At 53.4% G+C, this 22,465-nt stretch overlaps 1 protein-coding gene across 8 annotated transcripts in view; it reads right to left on the bottom strand.

The window, feature by feature from the left end:
* ADARB1 (adenosine deaminase RNA specific B1) overlaps positions 1–22,029 on the bottom strand; it is a 116,106-nt gene extending 94,077 nt beyond the window's left edge. For all 8 annotated transcript variants that reach the window (XR_002180986.2, XM_019963238.2, XM_070796021.1 and 5 more), the window contains exon 1: positions 21,877–22,029. The gene's annotated coding sequence lies outside the window, so the exon portion shown is untranslated. The remainder of the gene's footprint in view (positions 1–21,876) is intronic.
* Positions 22,030–22,465: the final 436 nt, after the last annotated feature.

Genomic DNA, 22,465 nt, shown 5'->3' with positions numbered 1-22,465 from the left:
TTCAATAATTTTTACAATTTAAAGGTGAGGGGTTTTTTTTTAACATATTTAAAAATCTTGAACATAAGGTTTGGGTTAAAAAATTGAGCGTTTGGAAAGGGAAGATTGGAACTTGCCTAGGTTCAGTTCACACAGATTTCATGCTCTTTTTATAAGGTGTGTTTTCTCTTTACAAATCCACACCTGGACTGCTTGCTATCAGTGTTTTCAGATAGTATCTGGGGCAAAGCCTAAAATAGATTCCAGAGGTAACTCTAATACAGCCAGTGATGCACAGACACCCCCTCTAGAGTCTGTGGTTCACAGCTGCACGTGGACATTCCGGCACCCAGAGGCTACAGGCCTTCATAACCAAACACGTGCCAGCCTTAGAGGGCATTCCAGAAACACCGGGGCCAGAGATCGGGAGGACAGCACGTGTGAACACTGCGTATGTCCTGCATCACACGCTGTGTTTAGTGTATAATTATGCTTTGATTTACATAAAATGATAAAGTATTTGCACTGAACATAAGTGGTAGTTTTTTTAAGCTTATAGAGCAATTGAAAGAAAAAGATCCTAATTTAACAGCTAGGTTTTACTCTGCAGTAAAGAATGGTGACCAATAACAGCTTTATTTCACTTAAAATGATGATGAAAATGCTGCTCTCCCACAGGAAACATTTTCTTGGCCACCAATCCTACAAAACCCATTTCTCAAGGAGTGGTGCTGAATTAACACCCCTTAAGAGAAGATATGGGAATTCCTTTCAATCTCCAGCATCTATTAGATTTCACCTCTGAAGGCTGGAGCAGCCCTTGCCAGCTCCACTCCTGCTGGCATCAGGTATCCGTTCTGTTGGGGGAACTGTGTTCCTGTCCTGTGGTCAGCCACGGCTGCTCTGCAGGGAACGTGCTCACTCTGGTCTACCAGGCTGAAATACTAAGAAAAGCCTGGCCATGTGTCCAATCCCAAAGCAAGGCAGTAGGGCTCAAAGGTAAGGAGACCAGTTCCTGACTGCCTGCGCGGCCACTCTCTGCAGGGCACTCTGCCAGGTGTTCCGTCCAGTTCTTCCCAGTACCTGCTGTCCACACACACACTGTCACAAATGCTTCACATGACCATTTAATCCTCATCTTGCAGATGGGGAAACTGAGGCCCAGAAGGTTAAATGTCAAGGTCACACAGTAAGAGGCAAGGTCAGCATGACTCAAACCCAGTTTGGTTCCAGAGACCAGGCCCATGACCATATCCCGAAGCCACCTCCCAACAGAACATCAGAAGACACCCCCACGAACAGGTGCGCCAGGCCCACCTCAGTGGCAGTCTCCTGATGGAGAAGAGCCCAGGGAAAGCCAGGAGGTGGGAACAACTGAAGCACCTACACGGGCTGGGAGGCTGGGGCGGACCAGGCAGATGGGGGCGGGCGCCCGAATGGTCAGAAGCGGGAGGCTAGGGCCGACCAGGCACAAGGCTGGGGTGGACCAGGCATAAGGAAACAGTGGTCAGAGGGAAGCCGGGGCCAGCTGGAGGCCAGGGAAAGCAGGGCGCTGGTAGCTAAGAATTAAGTCAGGGTTCTCTGCAGATGCAAAGGCACGTCAGGAAAGACTGAAAGCGCAAGGTGAGACGGTCTGACCGCCACTACCTTGCGGAGCACTCGGAGAGACAAGGTAAGACTCAGGGCCCAGTGGGATGCCTCTGTCAAGGCCAAAGGAGAGACAGCAGCGGCCTGCAGGCTGCAGGGAGCGGGGGGGGGGGGGGGGGGGAAGTGGCGGGGGACGGGAAGCAGGCATCCAGGAGGAGATGAACGCAGGGACAGCAGTGATACAATGTGAGAGGGGCTGGAGGTGACAGCAGGGAAAGTCTAGGATACCTGCCGGTTTCTAGCAGGACACCCGGGGGTGTTGGGACACGGACTGGGGGGGAAGGGTAGAAAATTTAGGAAAAGAGAGGGATTGGTTCCAGACGTTCAGTTTGGGGCCTGTGGCTCGTCAGCGTGGCGCGGGGGGTGTACCGTGCTCCTGGCAGGCCCAGGCCCAGAGCCACGCGTGGGAGATGGAGATGGAAACGCAAACCTCCCTCACAGCCAAGTGTGTGCGTGCAGAACAGACCTGCTGCTCCAGGCCTCTCACTGCTACAGCTGCCTCCCAGCAAGCTCTGTTCAGGCAAAGGCACCCCTTCGCCCCACACGCAGCCCCAACACGCCTGAGCTCTCCTCCTGCCCTAATTCTCAGAGCAGACACAACCGCCTGCCGCCCACAGACCCTCCGCCAGCCTCCTCTCCTGCAACCCAGGCTTCCAGCAAAGCTCTGCTCCATCCCCATTGACTAACAAAGAGAAGGTACAGGGCCTACCTGGTGGTGAGTGACTCTTTCTGAAGAACCGAAGGGGCTGTCTACCTGCTCTCGCCACCCCTCTCTGGGACTGCAGAGGAAACCCAGACCCTTCCCTGCAGGATACAAGGGGGTGGGGGGTCGGGGGATGCCAGGGGAACACTGCTACCAAATCCCAGAAGGGTGCCCCCAGAGGTGCCCCTTGACTGTCAGGACTGTGGAATCAACCTTTGGGAGGGTTCTCCTCAGAAGCCACAAAGAGGCAGCAAGAAGGGGGCAAGGATCAGCAGGGCCCCCGGGGGGTCACAGAGGTAGCAGAGGGGCTCATCAGGGGCTGTGTGAGGACAGGGCCACCATCCCTGAGGCCGACCCATGTCAGGCTGCCCCCACTGGAGATGGCCAATCCCACGGCAAATGAGGAGGCTGCCTTTTGGCTCCTGTTGCCCTGAGGGGAGAAGCCAGCTCATCCTCAAGGAGGGAGGAGGCAGCAATGATGGTCTGGGGGAGGGTGGCCCACCCCTGAGACCGGCCCCTCAAGTCACTGTGCAGGAGGGGCTGGTCCCTGTCGAGGTCACCTGCCTGGCCATGCTCGACACTAGGGGTGTCGGTCTGACTAATCTGAGATGAAAGAGGAGCAGCCTGTAGGCTAATGATAATGTCGTCCCATAGGGCTGGACCGCCTCTGTTCTCCACAAGCCCATCCATGGGTATGGGGGCTGTCCCCACAGAGGAACCACAAGCCCGTCCATGGGGCGTGGGGCCCTCCCCATGGAGGAACTTGAGCCAAGAAGAGTGGGCGCAGGTGACAGGAGGCCATACCCGTTAGCCCTGCCAGGCCTCCCCAGACTATCTCCCTGCTCCTTGCAGAGCCTGACTCCAGAGACACCCTCCCAGCCAGCGGGGTGGCGGCAGGGCTCCTGAAAGAGATCGGTCCCTTGCTTCCCCTCAGAGCAGCCTCCCCGAGGCCAAGGAGCCAGCGGAACAGTGGCACAGCAGAGAGGAGAGACAGAGGGTACCGGCCCCTGACAGGAGCCAGTGGTCTGCTACTTGCTGCCAAACCACCCCCAAGCCAAACACAGGCCCGGGAGAAAGCCCCCAGTGACCCAGGACCGCCTCTGGTTTCCAAAAGCTCACATGCCAGGGCAGGGGACAGACAGCACACGCGCCTCCAAACAAATGGGGCACCTTGAGTGCTCACAATAGGGGTGGGAAGACCAGGGGGCCAGCGCGGATGGCTGAACAGGGAGCAGCAGCAGCCCCATGAACACCAGGAGACAGCCATCGCCCACGGGAGGAAGAGCAGACACTGCGGCCCTGGGGGGTGGGGGGAGGGCGGCTCTGCGCCAGAGCAGCATACAGGGCAACGGAGGGAAGCAGGCTCAGGGAAGACTGTGAACTCCTGCCGACAGAGCGCCCCCCTGGTGTGATGGGAAGTCACCAGGAAGGCTCCCGGGCAGGATGTGCCCCCAGAGAGATGCCTGCAGAGGCCAGATGAAGGGTGGGCTTCTCGAGAGCAAGTCCAGACCCAGGAAGCAGAGGAGGAGCATCCACGGCCCGGAGCGAGGCTCAAGCGGGAGACGGGAACTGGGAGGAGAGGATGACAGCCAGGCTGAGACACAGCGAAGCTGAGAAGGGGGCTGAGCACATGGCCAGCTGGTGGGGAGCAGGGGTGGGCAGGAGAGGCCCCAACTCCAGAGCAGGAGGGAGGGAGGTCTCGGGCTGAGGGTGGACAGGAAGATAGGCTGGCATGGGCCACTGTCCTCAACAAAGACAGGTCCCCAGGGGCTGGAAGAGCCACGTGCAGGGATGGCGAGGCCACCTGACCACAATAGCCCAGGAGATGCTGACAGCGGGGCCAGGAGGCGGGAGGCACCTGTGCAGAGAGCCCCCAGGCTGGCACTTGAGGGACCTGCGTTCACCTGGGCTGGGGTGAGGGGACAGGCCCCACCAAAGCAGACACGCTGGGGCTGCTTCTCCGGGCAGGGGGTGTCCCGACCAGTGACCACACCAGCCCAGACGGCAGTGGGGCACTTGGCGGCAGTGGAGGCAAACCATCCAAAGCAGGTTATCCGCCCAACCCACAACTCCAAAGCACCCTGGGGAACGAAGCCTAAGCTTTCCAAACTTTACCGAAAGATTTCCCACCCTAAAGGTGATTTCAGCACTAAACCAGCACTGGCTCCAAAGGAGGCTACAGCCTTTGGGAAGCCCCGCCCTCGATAAAGACAGGCAAGCGGCCCTGCACTGGCTGCTCTCCTGGGCCTTTAATGAGACACATTAAAGACTGTGTTTAAACCCAGCTGCTCTCAGAGTTGTGAAACCTACTTCTGGACATTTCTGAACAAATCATTTGATTTATTCCATTTCGGAAAAGAGCCTCACTTTTTATATACAAAATCACCAGAAACTCATCTTAACAAAAAAGACATTATATGCTAAAAACAAGGCACCACCTCTAAGAATGCTTTGAATAAAAGCGTTGCCATCACATTGAGCAATACAAATACTCAGATGAGTCACAAGTTGAGAAGGCAACTAAAATGATTGTCCTATGAAACGCCGGAAGGCAAGTTATTTCATCAGATTGTATCAAACCTCTTCTGGGCACCGTGTACAGCGGGGACACGAAGCCCAGCCCCAAGGTGCCCAGCAGGAAGGACATGGAGGAAGGAGGTTCCGGACTGTGACTGAGAAATCCAGGAGGCCTGCCTGTACCCTGCATTCCCCAACTAGGCCTGTACCTCCCCAGGCCCCGGGCCCCAGGGCCTCCTCCCAGGGGTGGCTGTGCCCTCGCAGTGAGACCGCAGCCCTGAGCTTGCCCACCGAGCCTCCCCGTGGAGGGCAAGGCTGGTCCCAGGGCTGCAGAGTCAGAGGACAGAGAGGGGGCTCCAAAGGTGGCACCGTGAGAGGTCCCGCTTCTCTCTCTCCCAACTGATAGTCAGGGATGCCAGTGCGTCTGGAAAATGGCCAACCGGAGGGGAGCTGCCCCGGGACAGCAGCGCCCAGGGTGTAAGAGGGCCCCACAGCCCAGGTCCAGCTCTGGAGCTGCCCGGGAAGTGGGAAGGAGGCCAGCCTCCAGCGGCTGCCCCCACCTCCGTGCCCAGCGCCCAGCAGCCAGGGTCTCGAGGTCCTTCTTGGCCAGAGTCACGTGTGGGTGGGTGTGACCGCACAGGGTGTCGGGAGCCAAGCTTCCTTCCTCCCAAAGACCTTACTTATCTCAGAGCCTCGGTTTCCTGGTTTTCATTGTGCCTATTGTGTAAACACAGGGGTGGGGGCAATCTGAGACTCCCCAGAAGGGTGTCACAGGCCTGGAACAGACCACCTCGTGGACTCTAGGAAGCAGGACAAAGATTCCCTCAGCTTTAGGAAACTCAGTGACGGTGGTTTCGGCATCTCCAGGACCCTGGATCCAGCTTCGGGAAAAAGAACCAAGAATACAAATGTGTAGTGATGAATGACTGCCACTTCACAGTAGGGAGAGGCTCTACTCACTAAGACACATTAAATAAGGACACAAGAGTTAGGTTTGAGCCATTGGAGCCTCATCGATCTCCCCCACCTCATCTGCTGTGTCTGGTACAACCTCTAACTCGTCCATTCTTCTGGTATCTACAGAAGGATGTTTTGTTTTCATATTCTGTGATACTATTAGTATCTGACTTATACGTTTAAGTACAGATAAATAAGATGTATCCATTTAAAAATCCAATAGGACCACAACAATGGAAAATTATTTCTGACAAGGGTTCTTGAATTCTGATTCTAAGATTTAAAGGTAGTCTGTGAGGATTCAACCTTCAGATTAAGCCTGCACCCCCAGAATTGTTACTTTCAAAGACTAAATTCCAAGGTGTAGCTATACCCCCACCAAAATATATTTAATCCCATGAAAAACACTTTCCATCACATCCATTTTTATAGTAAATCCTCTTCATAAGCCAGCTGCAATACAGTCAGAAGAGAAAGGAGAGCCAGCTCGCGGAGCGTTTACTAATGGTCACAAGTCACCCATGGCAGAAGGCTCTCGGAGGTTCTGTCCATCCTTGACACTGAGGGCCAGACCACACCTCTGGACCAACAGCTGGCAGCAGAGTGACCCGTCCTTTCTTGGAAGGTTCTTCTGTGCAGACCGACACTCAGGGGCCAGGAGCCAAGGCCTACCCATGCTGTTCTTTCACACATCTGACTTCCTCATATCCTCCCGGAGAGGCAGCAAAGTTGATCTCTGAGGTCTTTTAAGATCCTGAATAAATAAACTACAACTGATTGTTCTTATTAAAATGAAATACTGACTTTTCAATTAAAGACAAACTAATTGTGCAAAGGATTGAAAAACAGAAATCACAATCAGCTTAGCAGAGACGGGGAGGTAAACTGGCAAGGCCCGCCAGCTGCACCCTAATTTTCCAGCTGCCCCCAGGCCGGCTGCTCACAATCAAGGTCTTCTCGCTCCTCCTCCCCACAGAAGCCTCCTCTCTCCTGGCCTGTGGCCCATGGGCACAGGGACCTGGCCCCCACCTCCTCCACCTCGCCTGGTTCCAGAGCTCCCAGTGAATGTCTAACAAGGATCGGTGGCTGGGCTCCCACCCTCAGAGCAGCCGAGCTGCCAGGGCACAGCCCCATACACCCTGATGCTGTCCAGAGTGAGATGAGACCACGGTGCTGGGGAGCAGCCCGTGGACACCTGTCCCCCCAACCAGAACTGTAGTGGAAGACCACCAGCTCATCCCCGGTTCCTCCTCGGACAACAGGCCATAAAGAACGTCATTTCACTAAACTTCTTCAATTAGTCTACTGACCAAACCCTTTAAAAACACTGATCTTTCCTAACGTAAAAGTCACCAGATGCAATTCTTTCCCTTTTCCTGGTGAGATTTTGGTAAAAGTAGAAACTGCTGTATAAGTAGTTAAGGTAATGTCAACTAGCATCGAAGCAGGGGATTTCAAAACTGGAGCAGTGGAAGGAATTGGACTAATTTAGGGTTGATTTAAGATAACACCAGCGGCAAAGACAAGTGGATGTCTAAGGAGAAAACTCACAAGGATGATCAGATCAGAAAAACACACAACTTAAAGGTATATCAGAACTTGGGCTCTATGAAGAAAGAGCGCGTGCGTGCTCAGTTGCTCAGTCATGTCCAACTCTGCGGCCCCATGGACCGTAGCCTGCTAGGCTCCTCTGTCCGTGAGATTCTCCAGGCAAGAATACTAGAGTGGGTTGCCGTGCCCTCCTCCAGGGGATCCTCCTGACCCAGGGATCGAACCCGCATCTCATGGCTCCTGAATGCAGGCAGATTCTTTACCAACTGTGCCACTGGTGAAGCCCACTATGAAGACAGAGACTGAGTCTTTTATTACTGCTATACCTTTGGCACCCAAATACCTGACACTGGTGGATGTTCATTAAATGCCGACTGAATGACTGAACAAATAAATGAAGGGAAAAGGCCCTAATTAATACTAAGGAAGATGAAAAGCTGCATGATTATAACATGCTAGCAACCCCTCAGATTTAAATAAAGTCACTATCTGAGAACCCTCACTGTTTTCTAGTAAAGTTAGTGCCACAATAGTAATCATGAGTCCAATGTTCAATTCTTCAACAGAGCTCACTGTGACCCAATGTCTTACCTTTTCTATACGAGGTGGCCGGTGGGAGAGAGGAGCTGTGAACACAGGAAAGAATGCCAGGGCTCCAGACGGGGCAAGGACCCTGGGTGACTAAGGTTAGACCTAGGGCGTGGCTGCCAGTGGACGGCCAGGAAGCACAGAGGATGTCTGAGATGGTCCCATGAGCCACATGGGTGTGGCCATCAGTCAGCAGGCTGCCCACCAAACTTGGCAGCTGGGCCAGCTCCTACCAGCTCAAGAGGACTGTTATATCTCAGGACCATCAGCCAATAGCTCATCAGTATCCTGAAATAGGTGATGGTGAGAAGATTTACACTGCGGAAATTGGCAAATGCTACAAATCAGGGCTTTTTACACCAGCACCAGCACCAAAGAAAACCATCTGTTAAACATCGATCAGCACAGCCCTGCAGGTACCTCCCAGTATGCACACCATGTCTCAAAGGCACACAGGACAAGGGGGAGAGAAGAGACACATTCTAAGAGAGAGAAAACATTAAAATAAATAGCAAGTTAAATAGCAAATTAAATAAATTTAGTCAGGATACAATGACTAATACAATACTAAATACATTTCTGAACACTGGGCAAAAGGCAGAGCAAGCAACAACTGAGGCAACTGGCTAGCCAACCAGAAAAAATATTAGATCCTGGCCTCAAACGGTACAGAAGCAGATTTCACGTGGATTAACAGGCTGTGTGGAATACAACAGAAAACTGCTGGAAGAAGAATGACTCCTGAAACAGGACAGTGTTCTCAGGCAGATTCAAAACCAAGTCATAAAGGAAAAGACTGGCAAATCTGAACATTTAAAATTTTTAAATTTCTCTTTGGGCTTCCCTTGTGGCTCAGCTGGTAAAGAATCCGCCTGCAATGCAGGAGACCTGGGTTCGATCTCTGGGTTGGGAAGATCCCATGGGGAAGGGAAAGGCTACCCACTCCAGTATTCTGATCTGGAGAATCCCATGGACTGTATAGTCCATGGGGTCGCAAAGAGTCGGACATGACTGAGCGACTTTCACTTCACTTTGGAAAAAATAATAAAATCAAAAGATCAAGAACAATCCAGGACAACCCTCCTGCTGCTGAGAAGTCCCTACCTGTGCCTCTGGAGGTCACTGCCTCTGGGTCACAGGGTCTCTGCCCACTGGGTCCAGGCCACCCCGATGCTCCCACTTTGGAAAGAGCCATGCCCCTCTGCCGAGGGTGCAGGTCACACGTCTCCAGAATGTTCCATGCCTGGTCCAGATGGCCAGAACTTCTGGTAAGAAGGCATGAGTTTCTCGTTGAGACGACACTGACCCTCCCCTGGGACAGAGTTAGGACCATACACACGCTTCCCTGTCTCCTTAGGCCCCTCCAGGCCGAGACCCCCTCAATTGCCTGGTCTCTCGGGATGTGGACATGTGAAGGGCCTGGCCTGGTGTTTTGGGGACGTCCTCTGTGGGGCGGGCCTGCACTGTGCCCGTGCCCAAGCAGGAGGGAGGGCACGAGGGTGACCTGTCTTATCACAGGTGACACTGCCCAGATCATTGCGTGGGGTGGTGTCTTGCTGGCTCTCTCCACTCTAAAGTTACTGCTTTTCCCTTTTCAATAAATAAGTAACTTGGGGAACAGATACTTTGAGACAAGACAAATATCCTGTTTCTCCTCAAACTCTCACTAATTTAGCATGAGTCCCGAGCCCTGCCTAAAGTAATTATTACCCTGGTGTCTGCCTCTCGGTGATCCTGTGTCTTCATTCCTTCCCCGTTGCTTAGCTGGAACTCTTTGGTTCCCCTCTCCTTGCTTACTGACTGCTGCTTACGTGCACCAGCATGGAGTGATGGGCTTTACTTTATTCTACAGGTTATGAGCCACGCCATCACCATGAAGGTCCTCGCTCAGACCCACCAGCTCTGCCCCACCCCCTCCGTGTGGGCCGGTCCCTTCCGGGCTCCTCCTTGCTTCCTGCACCTAGGGCTTTCAGTTGCATCTTCTTAGAGGAGCCCTGCTTCTCTGATCGGAAGAGCCCCTGACTGTCCTTGGGGGATTGGCTAAGGAGCTGAGTGGCCTGGGCTCTGACATTTATTCTCTCTGCCCATCTGTGCACACTGACACCTGCTTCCAGCCCAGTGCCCAGGTTCCTCTGTCCCCTCCCCTCGTCCGCACCTTCCTTCCGGATCCTGTCCCTACCACACACTGGCTGTCCCACCTTTGTGAACACTGCACCACTAACCTGGCGCTGGGAGAGATAGAGAGACAGATGGTGTGCAGCCCTTACAGAACCCAGAAAAGTTTGTTTTCCAAAATCCAGCTAATCCCTCCCCACCCCCACTGTAGCTCCATGACTGTCTGTCCTACACGGAGCTTTGGTTCTGTCTGTGTTCCATTCTGGGTCCCGCACATCCTGGCTGACGCTCATTTATTTTGTCTTGGGGTCTGTGGTTCCCAGACTTGGGCTGTACTGAGAGGGTCGCTCAGAGAAGCCCCGGCCAGCCCTCTACCCTCCTGTGTCCCCGCTCCTTCCCACCGGCCGGGGCCCCACCCCACTCGCCCTGGCTTTCCTTTTTGGTGTCCCTTCCGCACGAAGGCACAGATACACGTTTGCTCACTTCAAGGGTGCTCACTGGCCACGCTCCAGTGCTTGGCCCAACTCCCTTCCTGTATGTTCTGGAAATCGCCTCAGATCAGAGACCAACACCTCCACATAGCTCGTTATGGTGTGGTCACCCAGAGCCCATCTGCCTGCCCCTGACTGCACAGTTAGGTCACTTCCATCTGTATTTCCATCTTATCAGCGGTGTGTCCTCGGGCTGAATTCCTAGAAGAGGACTGCAGTGTCAAAGCATGAAGCCCATGGTGTCTGCAGGCAGGGTGTGGATTTTAACAAACCTCAGAGTTCCTCCTAGACGGCTTCTGATGAATGAAAGGAAAAGCCAGATGAACACTGGGAAGGGCTCCTTGGCCCAACACTCGGCCCCGAGGGCGCCATCACATCACAGTACTTCATCCCAGAATTAACGGGTCCACGCTGCTCCGGACGCGCAGTGCCCCTCGCAGCGACAGGCCTGAGTGTCCCTGGGGTCCCGAGAGCGGCTGTGCCATCATCCCAACCCCACCCGAGAGCCGGTTCCCACAGAGATGCACCCGCTAACACTCAGAGCACACTGTTCACAGAGGCAAGAGGCAGAACGCATCCAAACGCCCGTCCCTGGCGGAGGGTAATACAGGCATGTGCCCCTCACGCAGCAGAGTCCTAGTCGACCACTAAAAGGGACAAACCACTGATCCACTTACAGCACAGGCGAACCCCAAGAAAGTCAGGTGAGGCGAAAGAAGCCTGATTCAAAAGACTCCAGGCTGCACGATTCTATTTACGTGAAATGCTCAGAAAAGGCACACTTAGAGAAACAGAAAGCGGATCAGTGGTTGCCCACGGCTGGAGGTGGGAACAGGAATTGACCACAGACACAGGGGCACTTTGGGGTGACGGCGACGTTTTAAAACTGGACTGTGGTACTAGCTGCACAACTCAGAATTCATGAAAAGCGCTGACTTGTCCACTTACCGGGGGTGAAGCTCACGCTAGCTTTTAAAGCAAGAAAGCAAAGCTTCCCCAGGCCCTGCCAGTCCCTGTACTTCCTGCCCACGACCTCCAAGCAGGCCACAGCCTGGACACGCAGGCCATAGGCTGACGGTGTGCACCATCTGTCCATCTGTGTGGCTTCTCTCCCCCTCCAGTGAGGCTGGGCGGGCTCCTGGGGTTTGTGCCCGTGAATAGCACACGCTGGCCATGCAGCACTTCCCTCCCCAGCTGCTCCCAGCAGAGCTCTGGCCCCACGAGTCCTGAGCACCTTACCCAGCTACACGGCTAGTGTGTGGCTGAAAGCCCTGGTGACCTGAAGGGAAAGCCCTGCTTTTCCTACAGTGAGGCTTTCAGAGAGAAATGCTGAAAGCCATCAAGCGCCTCCTTCCCAGCTGTGCTCAGGGAGAACTCGAGGGGCACTGGCTGGGTCACACAGCACCTGCTTTTCCTGTGGAAATGTCATCAATACCCTTGGTTTCACTGGAGGGTAAAATTAAAGAGTAGAAAGCGTCACTGTGAAAACCTGAAAACCCAATCCTCACCCAATTTAATTCAACAACTAATACAGTCTCGTCCCCAGAGACTGAGAAAATAGAGAGAGGGCTCATCTGGACTCCCCAGCACTCCAGTATCCTTGCCTGGAGAATCCATGGACAGACGAGCCTGGAGGACTATGGGCCTTGGTGTCACAGAGTCAGATGTGACAGAGTACAATCCAGTCTCGTCCCCAGAGACTGAGAAAACAAGAGACGGGGTCATCGGGATGTCCCAGAGACCAGTCCTGTGTCCTGAAGCCCTCCTCGCCCTCCTTCAGGAAAGCTGTGGGTCCGGGAGGTGACAGGACGCCTCATGCCGAGCCCAGGCTCTTGTGCATGCACAGTCACTGGGTGACTGGCACCCCGTGCTATCCTCACAGGGCTGTTGTTGACAAACACTTGTTGACAGCTGACTGAGAGCTGTCAACTCTCAGAGCACTCAGAATTTGTCACCTGACTCCCAGGTACAACAGCTTTCTAGGAATAGCGTGACCTTGGACATCGCCAGCTCGACCACCCTTTACACTCAAGGACCTGCGGAGGAGACGCGGGAAGAGCCCACCACGTGGGAGTGGGGCTGGACCAAGTGCCAGCGCCCCATTCCGGTACCCCCTACCACTGGCCCCCCTGCCAAACAGCCCTTACATGACGTTCCTTCCAACCTTTAAACCCTTTGAGCCTCCACCGTGAATCTACTTCATTTTATTTGGCTGCTTTTCTGAAATCTCCCAGAATTATTCAAAGTATCCTCACTTTCATCAAGATGTAGTTAGGAATATCACTTCTCTACAACGGATACTGTTAGTTCTTATGAGAATGTATTTCAATCCACCACCTGAAAGGGGTTAGCAGAACAGAGCTATTTTTTTTTTCAAGTTGAGAACTCTGTGTTTAACTGCTATATTGCACTTGATAGTTTCAGAACAAGTTTGAATGTTTTGTAAATGTTTCTGTTCTACAGAGAAAAGCACAGAAATCTGGAGATAACACAGACATATGGGCCGTAAATATATGACTGATTCACCAAGTACAATGGGACCCATTGGTGGGGGGAGGGCAGCTGGGGGTGCAGTATGCTCGGGTGGAAAAAAATATATTTTCAGAGGCAGACAGCCTTGTTTCGGATTCTACTATCTACATTGCAAGTGAGAAAAACTTATTCATTCATTCAGCAAACTTTGATTAGTGCCTCTATCTGCCAGGCACTGTTCTGGGCCCTTAGGATAAAGACAGAATTAAGATCCCTGCCTTCCTGAGGCCTCCACTCTGCCAGGCAGGCTGGTAAAAGGAGGGGGTAGGGGGGAGGGCAGATGAACAGAACAGACTGAAGGGCCCACAGCAGGGGAGAGGGGGAGGCAAGGGCATGGAGGAGTGAAGCCATGGGACAGCTGGAGGGGGTGGCCAGAGGGGAGGGCAGGAGAGGAGGCCTGAGGTGGGGGCAGGTACAGGGCTCTAGTACAGGCTTGAATCTGGCTGCTGGTCAAGAACGGACAGGGAGAAGGGAGAAGTGGGTAGGGCAGGGGGGAATGGAGCGGAGGCTGTAACGTAGCTACTCAGGTGAGCCAGGTAAAAGGGGACAACCATGGTTCCATAGAACAGGAACCTTCTGAAATTACCTTCAGGAGTAAACGAGATTAAACTGGTTCCACCACACCTGACACACAGCAGGAACTTAATAAATGTCAGCTAAATATTATTAAGTTATTAATAATAATAATAATAAAATTAAATTATTCCGCTTTCCCAGGAAATTACTGAGCCTCTTCTGCCAGTTCCTGATTTGAAAAATAGGGGCAATGAAACATCTACTGTGAGGAAAGGCTGATGGAAGCAAAGTCCTGCCCCACAGAAGTGTAAGCACACACGTGCCTGCCTTTCACAAACAATGCATGTTATGTCTACAGATCACACCTAAGTATGTACAAAGAAATACTCTGCACACCTCACAGCAGGGGGAAGTGAGGTGCAGACTCAAACAGAACCCACCATAAGCTGACGTCCATGACTGAGATTCCCCACCTCGGACCCTCTGGCCTCAGCGGCATCGGATCCACAGCTCCAAGAACCCTTCTTAACCCTCCTGGACCCTGCCCCCCAGACCCCCTGCGTCACCAAACCCTGCTGACTCCGAGGACATCTCTGCCCCTCCTCCCCAGCGGCCCCACACGGCTCCAGCCAGGTCTGTCCTCCACCACGGCCCCCTGTCCTGCTCCAGGGCCCCTCGCCCCTCTCTGCAGGCCCTTCCCAGGCCCAGGAGAGCCCCCACAGCTGGCATCACCACACATAACCCGATGGAGGCTGCTGGCCTCCCTCAGTCACTCTGATAAGTGGCCTCCACGTTGGGGCAGGGTGTCTGCCCCCCACCTCCACCTGGCTGGGTCGTCCCACAGGAATGCCAGCTCCCAGAGGCAGAGAGTGTCCCCCTCCACGAGTCTGGCCAGAGAATGTCCCCAGCCAAACCTCCACATCCAGAGGGCAGGGGGACATGACCAGCTCCCCCTCGGCTCCCCCACGGCCTGAGGACAAGGGGTCGGGGGGACTCGTGTGTTTCATCCTATTGACTGAACCACTGAGAAGGCTGACATTTTGGAACTCCAAACCTAAAAACCCCAAATAACCACACAGAGTACAAATCAACACACAGGGCAGATGTTCTACCATTTCACCAGGCAACTAGAAGTGAACACTGATGCCTCAGGGGGGCTTCAGTCCACACGGCCCAAAGCAACAGTGCCAGCCTCCGGGCGGTGGGGGCAGCCGGCTCCGACGCACCTCCCTCGAGAGCTTTCAGACAAATAAAGGGCAAACCAGAAGCCAAGTCTGGTTAGCCCTCTACGAAGGACTGGATTTGGTGAATAAAGGTGCCAGCACTTCTAGTTGAGTTAATGATACTTCTAGAGACAAGTGAATATTTTTAATAAAGAAAAATGCCATTTCCACATGTATCTTTCTGTAAGGATACCCCAAGGTATGTTTGGCACCACAAGCTAATAAGAAACTAGATCCTAAGTCCTACAGCACAGTTCCCAAGGTTCCTGGACTGAGCACAAAATTATATTTTATTTTATGCCCTCCTTTCAAAGGGGCAGTGTGTCTCTTAGCAATATTCTCGGAGGCTCCCACGCACAGAAGTCCCGCCTCGCTCCGGGGTGGTGGGGTGGGGGGGCTGTACTGCCCTGCCGCTCCACCCTGGCCGCTTCCCCTCTTGCTAGAAATCTGTCATATCAGCCCCAGGACACACAACAATCACTCTACCTGAAAATTAACAGTAAAAGCTCCCTGAGCCCACAACCCTCCAGTCACTGTCCCATTACTCTGGCCCCTCCTGGGGGTCCTCCACACCTGATGCTCTCCACCCACCACAGGGTACCGCCTCTTATTAAACCCCAAACCCTCCTCCTCTGTGGACCCAAAGCCCCCAGGCTCAGTCCTCACCCTGTCTACACCCAGGGCCCACCCTATAGTCTCAAACACCAGCAATATACAAATGACCCCCAGCCTCTCCTTGAACCCAACCCTAAAATTCTGCGCAGACCCACACACCTCCACTCAATGACTGATCACAAAGATAACAAGCAGAGTAAACCCTCCTAAATTCCGTCAGTGAAATACTGTTTCAGGCCCTTTACATTAGCTTGGCTATCGACCCACGGGCCATGGAGGACCAGGTGTTGCCATTCCTCCTAATCTACAGAAGAGAAAACTGCAGCGCTGGACGGCGGCAGAGGGAGCACAGGCTGACACAGCTGGTGGGCCAGGGTCAGAGACAGCTCCGCTGGCTGGCTGCTCTGCCAGCCAGCACCTGGGGGCGTTTCTGGGCTGTTCCACCTCAGAGTCTGCCAGCAATCCCCACCAGCAAATATGCCAGGGCTTCTGGGCCCTAAGACCCGAGTTTTCCCTCATTATCACGACTTTGAGGTGGGGTGGGGGCTGAGCAGTCACTCAAGCCCAGCAGTTCCTCAAGGAGGCATGACTGAAGGAGCTCCCTACCCTGTGAGCTCCCTACCCCGTCAACGGGTCAGTCCACAAACCATTCGAGGACCGGAAACCTCTCCTTAACACCTGCTGGTAGGACAGAAAGCTCCCAGCCTCCGGGATCGTGTGTCCCGAAGCTTGGACGCGCCCCAGAGACGGCAGCGGGACAGTCGAGAAGGGCTCGTCTCTCAACAGATGGTGACAGCACAGCGCACCCAGCCACGGTGCCGACTCGGAGGAACTGAATGCTAAAGGTGAAACACAATTTTATAATCACCTTATTTCACTTTCATTTTCCTTCTACATCAAATGAGACTGGGATGGTTTTAAAAGTCTATTCGTAAAGTCTGAAAGCTATCTCAGTGGGTGTAAGTGAGCACACGCACACAAGTGACAGGAAAGCACTGTGTCACAGGCACATGGGCAGCATTTTCTGATTCAGTACAAAATGATGCCGAAATCGGTGACCCAGCAGGTCACCATGGCCGGGCTGCTTCCCTCCAGCCCCGGGCAGGGACGGGGGAGTCCGTCCTTGGCCCCTGATCTGTGGTCTCCCTGCACCGAGCTTTACGTACACATAATGTGGGAGACCGGAGAAGGCGATGGCGCAACTCCAGTACTCCTGCTTGGAAAATCCCATGGACGGAGGAGCCTGATAGGCTGCAGTCCATGGGGTCGCAAAGAGTTGGACACGACTGAAGTGACTTAGCAGCAGCAGCAGCAATGTGGGAGACTGAGAGTACTGCATGCCTTACAGATGATCACAAGAATTTAATTAATATATGTGAAGTGCTTAAATGGCCTGGCACACCACAAGCTCCCAATAAACACTGCTACATAATGGCCAGAGCAATTCTTTTCAAAGAGAAAGCAGATCGTGTCATCTGTTGTCCAAAACTGTGACGCCAACGAGGACTGAAAGCAGGCAGGCCGGCAGCCCCAGCAAGGCTGAGACTACCGTCTAAATTCCACACCCCAAGCCAGGTTCCGCAAGCCACAGCCAGCCGCCAGGCTCTGGGCTCACTTCCTGCCTGCCTCCCTCCCTCCCTCCCTCCAGGCCACACTGGGCTCCTGGCTATCGTCAGCACAGGACAGGAAGCTGGGACGATGGGGCCAACCTGTGAGTCCAGAACCCCCTTCACCAGCGCCCAGCCAGGCGGCACCCAGCTCCCTCCACCCTGAGCTCTCCCCATAGACCTCCCGGCCTGCTAGCCCCATCCCCATCCCAGCAGGGCACTCAGGACTTTGTAAATTTTACATTGGAATATAGTTAATTTACAAAGATATGTTAATATCAGATGTACAGCAAAGTGATTCACTCATACATAAGCATACATCTATTCTTTTTCAGATTCTTTTCCCATATAGGTGATTACAGAACATTGAGAAGAGTTCCCTGTGCCCTACAGTAAGTAGGCCCTTGTTGGTTATCTATTTTATATACGGCAGCGTGTGTGTGTGTGTGTGTGTGTGTGTGTGCCCTTGTTGGTTATCTATTTTATATACGGCAGCGTGTGTGTGTGTGTGTGTGTGTGTGTGTGTGTGTGTGTGTGTTAATCCCAAACTGCTAATCTATCCCTCCCCCTACTTTTCCTCTTTAGTAACCAGCCACAGTTTTGTTTTCTATGTCTGGCCATCCATTTCTGTTTTGTAAGTAAGTTCATTTGTATCGCTCTTTTTAACTACACATATAAGGGATACCATGCAATATTTGTTTTTCTCTGCCTGACAGTTCACTTGATATGATAATCTCTAGGTCCATCCATGGTGCCGCAAATGACATTATTTCGTTCCTTCTGATGGCTGAGTAACATTCCCTTGTATTCGTGTACCACATCTTTCTGTCCATTCCTCTGTCCACGGACACTTAGGCTGCTCCCATGTCTTGGCTACTGTAAATTATGCTGCAGTGAACACTGGGGTGCACGTATCATTTCGAATTGTGCTTTTCTCTGGCCAGGACTTAGGGCTGGAGCTGGGGTTTATGATCCTTGTCTCCTCCAGAATGTGAACCCCTGAGGGCAGGGACTACCCTTCCGTGTTTACCCCTCTGTCTCCAGCACCTAGAACAGGACCTGGCACGTGGTAAACACTTGTGGGATGAGCATGGGAATGAAGCGAAACTGCCCTCCATGCAAACAGAGCATCACTGCACTCTCCGAAAGAATACCAGGCCCTCTCAGCTACTTCCCCCAACTCCCTGCCCTGTCTTCATTTTAAATCCACCACAAACACAAACTGAAAACCAAACTCGTTTTTTGGTACACTCCTAGAACACAACACACACATACAGGAGAGCAGCTGGCAGTACTAAGCAGACCGCCAAGAATACAGCAAGGCCAGGTGAACACCTCTGTCCACACTCCAAGCAAAACGTAACCTCGGAAAGAAAAGTCACTCTCGGAACAAGAAAATCTTAATGACTTCAACTTACAATTTTTAAATGAAATTGTCTTTCCTACCTCACATATTAGGAACACACTTTTTAAAGGTTTTTTTCTGTTTTTTCTTTTTTTCAACAGCAGCATTACCAGGGGCGCTAGTGGTAAAGAACTTGCCTGCCGATGCAGGAGACATAAGAGATGCAGGTTCCAGCCCTGGGTTGGAAAGATTCCCTGGAGGAGGGCATGGTAACCCACTCTGGTATCCTTGCCTGGAGCATCCCACGGACATGAGAGCCTGGTGGGCTATAGTCCATGGGGTCACAAAGAGTCAAACATGACTGAAGTGACTTAGCACACACAGGCATTTCTATCACACCAAATTTCAGATTCGGAAATTTGTGTTTAGAAATCTGACACAAAAAAACATCAAGTTTTCCAATAAAATCTGACCTCTCTAAGCTCTTCAGTTTCATACGAAGATGGACTTTTTTTTTTTTTTTTTTGCTCCACCACTCGTATAGCAGGATCTTAGTTCCCTGACCAGGGATCAAACTCAGGGCCTCAGCAGTGGGATGGAGAAGACAATGGTGCCCCACTCCAGTACTCTTGCCTGGAAAATCCCATGGACGGAGGAGCCTGGAAGGCTGCAGTCCATGGGGTCGCTGAGGGTCGGACACAACTGAGCGAGTTCACTTTCATTTTTCACTTTCACGCATTGGAGAAGGAAATGGCAATCCACTCCAGTGTTCTTGCCTGGAGAATCCCAGGGACGGGGGAGCCTGGTGGGCTGCCGTCTATGGGGTCGCACAGAGTTGGACACGACTGAAGTGACTTAGCAGCAGCAGCAGCAGTGGGAGCACCAAGTCCTAACCACTGACACCTCCAGGGAATTCCTCCAACAATTTTTCTTAAACAAGTTTTTTATAGGCTGGATAACTTCACCTATTAATCTTGAAAATGTACTTTCTAACTATCTCCAACCTAAATATTTAAATAAATTCCTTGGTGCTAAGTACTTACATAGCTCATCACAGCATTCAAGGGAATATAAACCAGCTCTTAAATAAACCTTACAGCTAAGGAATTTTGACAATTAATAAAAAATGATTAGTGGATTTTGTTTGCACACTAATATATAAAAAAAATTCACTGCAGTACTTTTAGCAGATATTAAAAATTATATTAAAACATACACATAATCATGAATATTTTGACTACTGCTGGGACAATCCACAGTCAAATGACCACAGCAGTGGCAGGGACCCGAGTGGCTGGGGTGGAGTGGAATGGGGTTTTCTTATGTGTTTATACCTTTGTGCATATGCATGCTCATACTTTCACATCTATAAATAAAAATTTCAATAGTATACATTTAAAAATTTTATAACTAAAAGTACAGATGTAACTTTTAAAATGTAATACTATAACACAGTTTAGTAAAACAAACTGCCAGCTTTCAAGCTTTTTTGAACTCTGCCTCATTTGTTCAGCACTGTATCGAAGGAGCCTAAAACAGTGAGCAGCACGACACAGATAAGTACCTGCCAAGTGAATCAGTCTGCTTCATTCGTTCACCAGATAAATATAAATTTAAAGAATGTTCCTACTCCAACCTAAAAGCAGTTGAGATACTTTTACAACCTGTAAATTTACGGAGGACTGGATTCGCCTATAGGCTGAGAAGTTTCTTGAGGAAGCTGTTACTAGCTAACTGTCCGTCCTTCACCTCCCAGGTCAGAACTGACCTCATGAGCATGCTGCATCTCCAGAGCCATGTGTCATCACTTTCTCAGAGCTGGACCAATTTTCTTTTCACCACTGCCCCCTGCAGAAAGCCTTTTTTTTTCCCCTTCCACTTACAGCTTCAATTTTTGTGGAAGATGTCCCTGAATACACTCAGTCTCAGGAACATTCAGATGTCAAACAGGATGCCACTCAGAGATAAGGTTCTCCCTGCAAAGCAGGGGTCAGTCCCTGCCTCCACCCCAGAAGGGCGGGCTCACCACCCAGCTGAGCCATTCTCAACCAATACTTTACAGGCCCTGCTGTGGGTGGCATGGGGAGGGGACCCTGTCCCTGGAGGGACCCTGCAGGGAGGGCAGCGACTTCTCACACCCAAGAGGAAGGGTACTAGCCAACCTTTGCATTTTCCTTCTCCCTTTCCCCTCAGGGAAACCCTCAGCAAGCAGGTAAAGGAATCTCAGGCTCAGAGAAACCACGGTATCAAAAGACACTGCTGGAACTGCTCCTAACACATCCCAGGTTTTGGAAACTGTAGCTCTAGGTGGCACCTTTTGAAGGAATAAAATATACTGTAAATTTAGGAGAGATTAAAGAGAGGTAAATAAATATTCCTATTCTCAAAACTTAACTGATCATCATCTCAATTAGGGCACTAAGAGTAGAAAAGTAAGTCTGACAACCAAGCCAGTTTTCCTTATACTTAGAGGGCTGAATGCTAACCACTATTGCTTGTGTTGGGGAAAAAAATAAATAAATAAACGCCCTTATCATTAGTAACAACCCAAACCTGCTGGCTAAAAATATGAACTGCGAACCAAACACGGCGCTGTGGGTCTCGCATATATAAATCGGTATTAGAACACATTTCAGGTTCTCCAGTCTGTATACTGGGACTCCCACCCGTTGTAGCGTCCACAGCCCATCTTGACACCTTCCCCCAGACCCGTTCACAGCTCGGTGATTTTCCTACTGCAGACCTGAGCACGACAGAATTCACCTCGAGCCCCCAGTCGCCTCAGACGCCGGGCACCAGCGGGAACTTCCCCGCCCCGCGACGCCCGCGGCGAAAAGCATCCCACGCGGACACTGCGCCCTAGCGAGGGGACGCGGGCCGCCCTGGCGCAGCCTCCCTTTCCCCGGGGGCGCAACCTCCCCCGGGGGTGCCTCTCCCCTCTGCGCAGCGCAGGGCACCCCGCGCGGACACGGCGCTCTCCCGAAGGGGACCCGGGGGCCGTCCCGGGAGCAGCCTTCCCTCCCTAGGGCGCAGCGCATCCGGAGCAGAAACAGCACCCCCGGGGAGGGGACAGGGTTGTCCCCGGGGGCGCAGGCTCCCCTCCATCCCGGGTTCGGTGTACACGCGCCGGGGCGCAGCTTCACTCTGGGAACGCAGCCTCCCTCCATCCCGCGGCGCGGCGCGGCGCAGCGCAGCGCATCCCGCGCTTATGCGGCGCCCGGGGAGGAGACGCGGGGCCGTCCTAGGCGAAGCCTCCCCTGGCGGGCGGCCGCGGCCCCTCCGGACAGGGCTCGGGGCAGCACGGGTCCCGCTCGAGCCGCACGCCCGGCGCGGCCTCACCACCTGCCCGGCGGCGCTTACATAAACGCGGTCGCGGCGCTGCCCAGCGCTGCCCGGCAGCGTGGTCGGGCCGTGGTGTCCGCCCGCGGTGTCCGAGCCCCGCCGTCCCCCCAGACCCCGCCGCCCTGCCGCCCCCGCCAGCGCGCCTCACCTCAGCCGCGGGCCGCTCAGCTCCGCGCAGCTCAACGCCTGGGCTCGGACAGCGAGTCCGCGGGACTCTGCTCGGGCGCCGGGGGCTGCGGCGCGCTGGCCGTGGCCTGGCGCGGCCCCGAGCGCGCTCCCGAGCGCGCCCCCGAGCGCGGCCAGACCGGCCGCCGCCTCAGCCGTCGCCTCAGCCTTTGCCTCAGCCTCCGCCCTCCGCCCCCAGCATCGGCTCCGCCCTCCCACCGCCCCCGCCGCCGGCCGCGCGCACGCCGGGGAGCGACGCCAAGGCGCAGGAGGGCGCGCGCACGCATGCCCCGCAGAACCCTGCCGGTAGTACGCGGAGGATCGGGAGGACGCGGCGCCAGGGTGGGGATGGGCTCCGGGGACCCGGGTGGGACGCGAGAAGCGGAAAACCCGGCGGGGCCCGCACCACGACACCCCGCCCTAAAGCATGAAGCCCTGGACAAAGCGAGCCGGTCCACACAATCCCCGCACTGGAGGGCGCGCCGGGAGCGGGACGCGAGGGTGCATCCGGCCTGTGCGGGGTCTGGTCGGGACGAGTTGGGAGGAGGAGGAGGTGGGGTCACGGCCCCAGG

Source organism: Bos indicus, chromosome 1 (assembly GCF_029378745.1).
Source record: "Bos indicus isolate NIAB-ARS_2022 breed Sahiwal x Tharparkar chromosome 1, NIAB-ARS_B.indTharparkar_mat_pri_1.0, whole genome shotgun sequence".
NCBI lineage: Eukaryota > Metazoa > Chordata > Mammalia > Artiodactyla > Bovidae > Bos > Bos indicus.
This window is presented reverse-complemented; position numbering and strand designations above follow the sequence as displayed.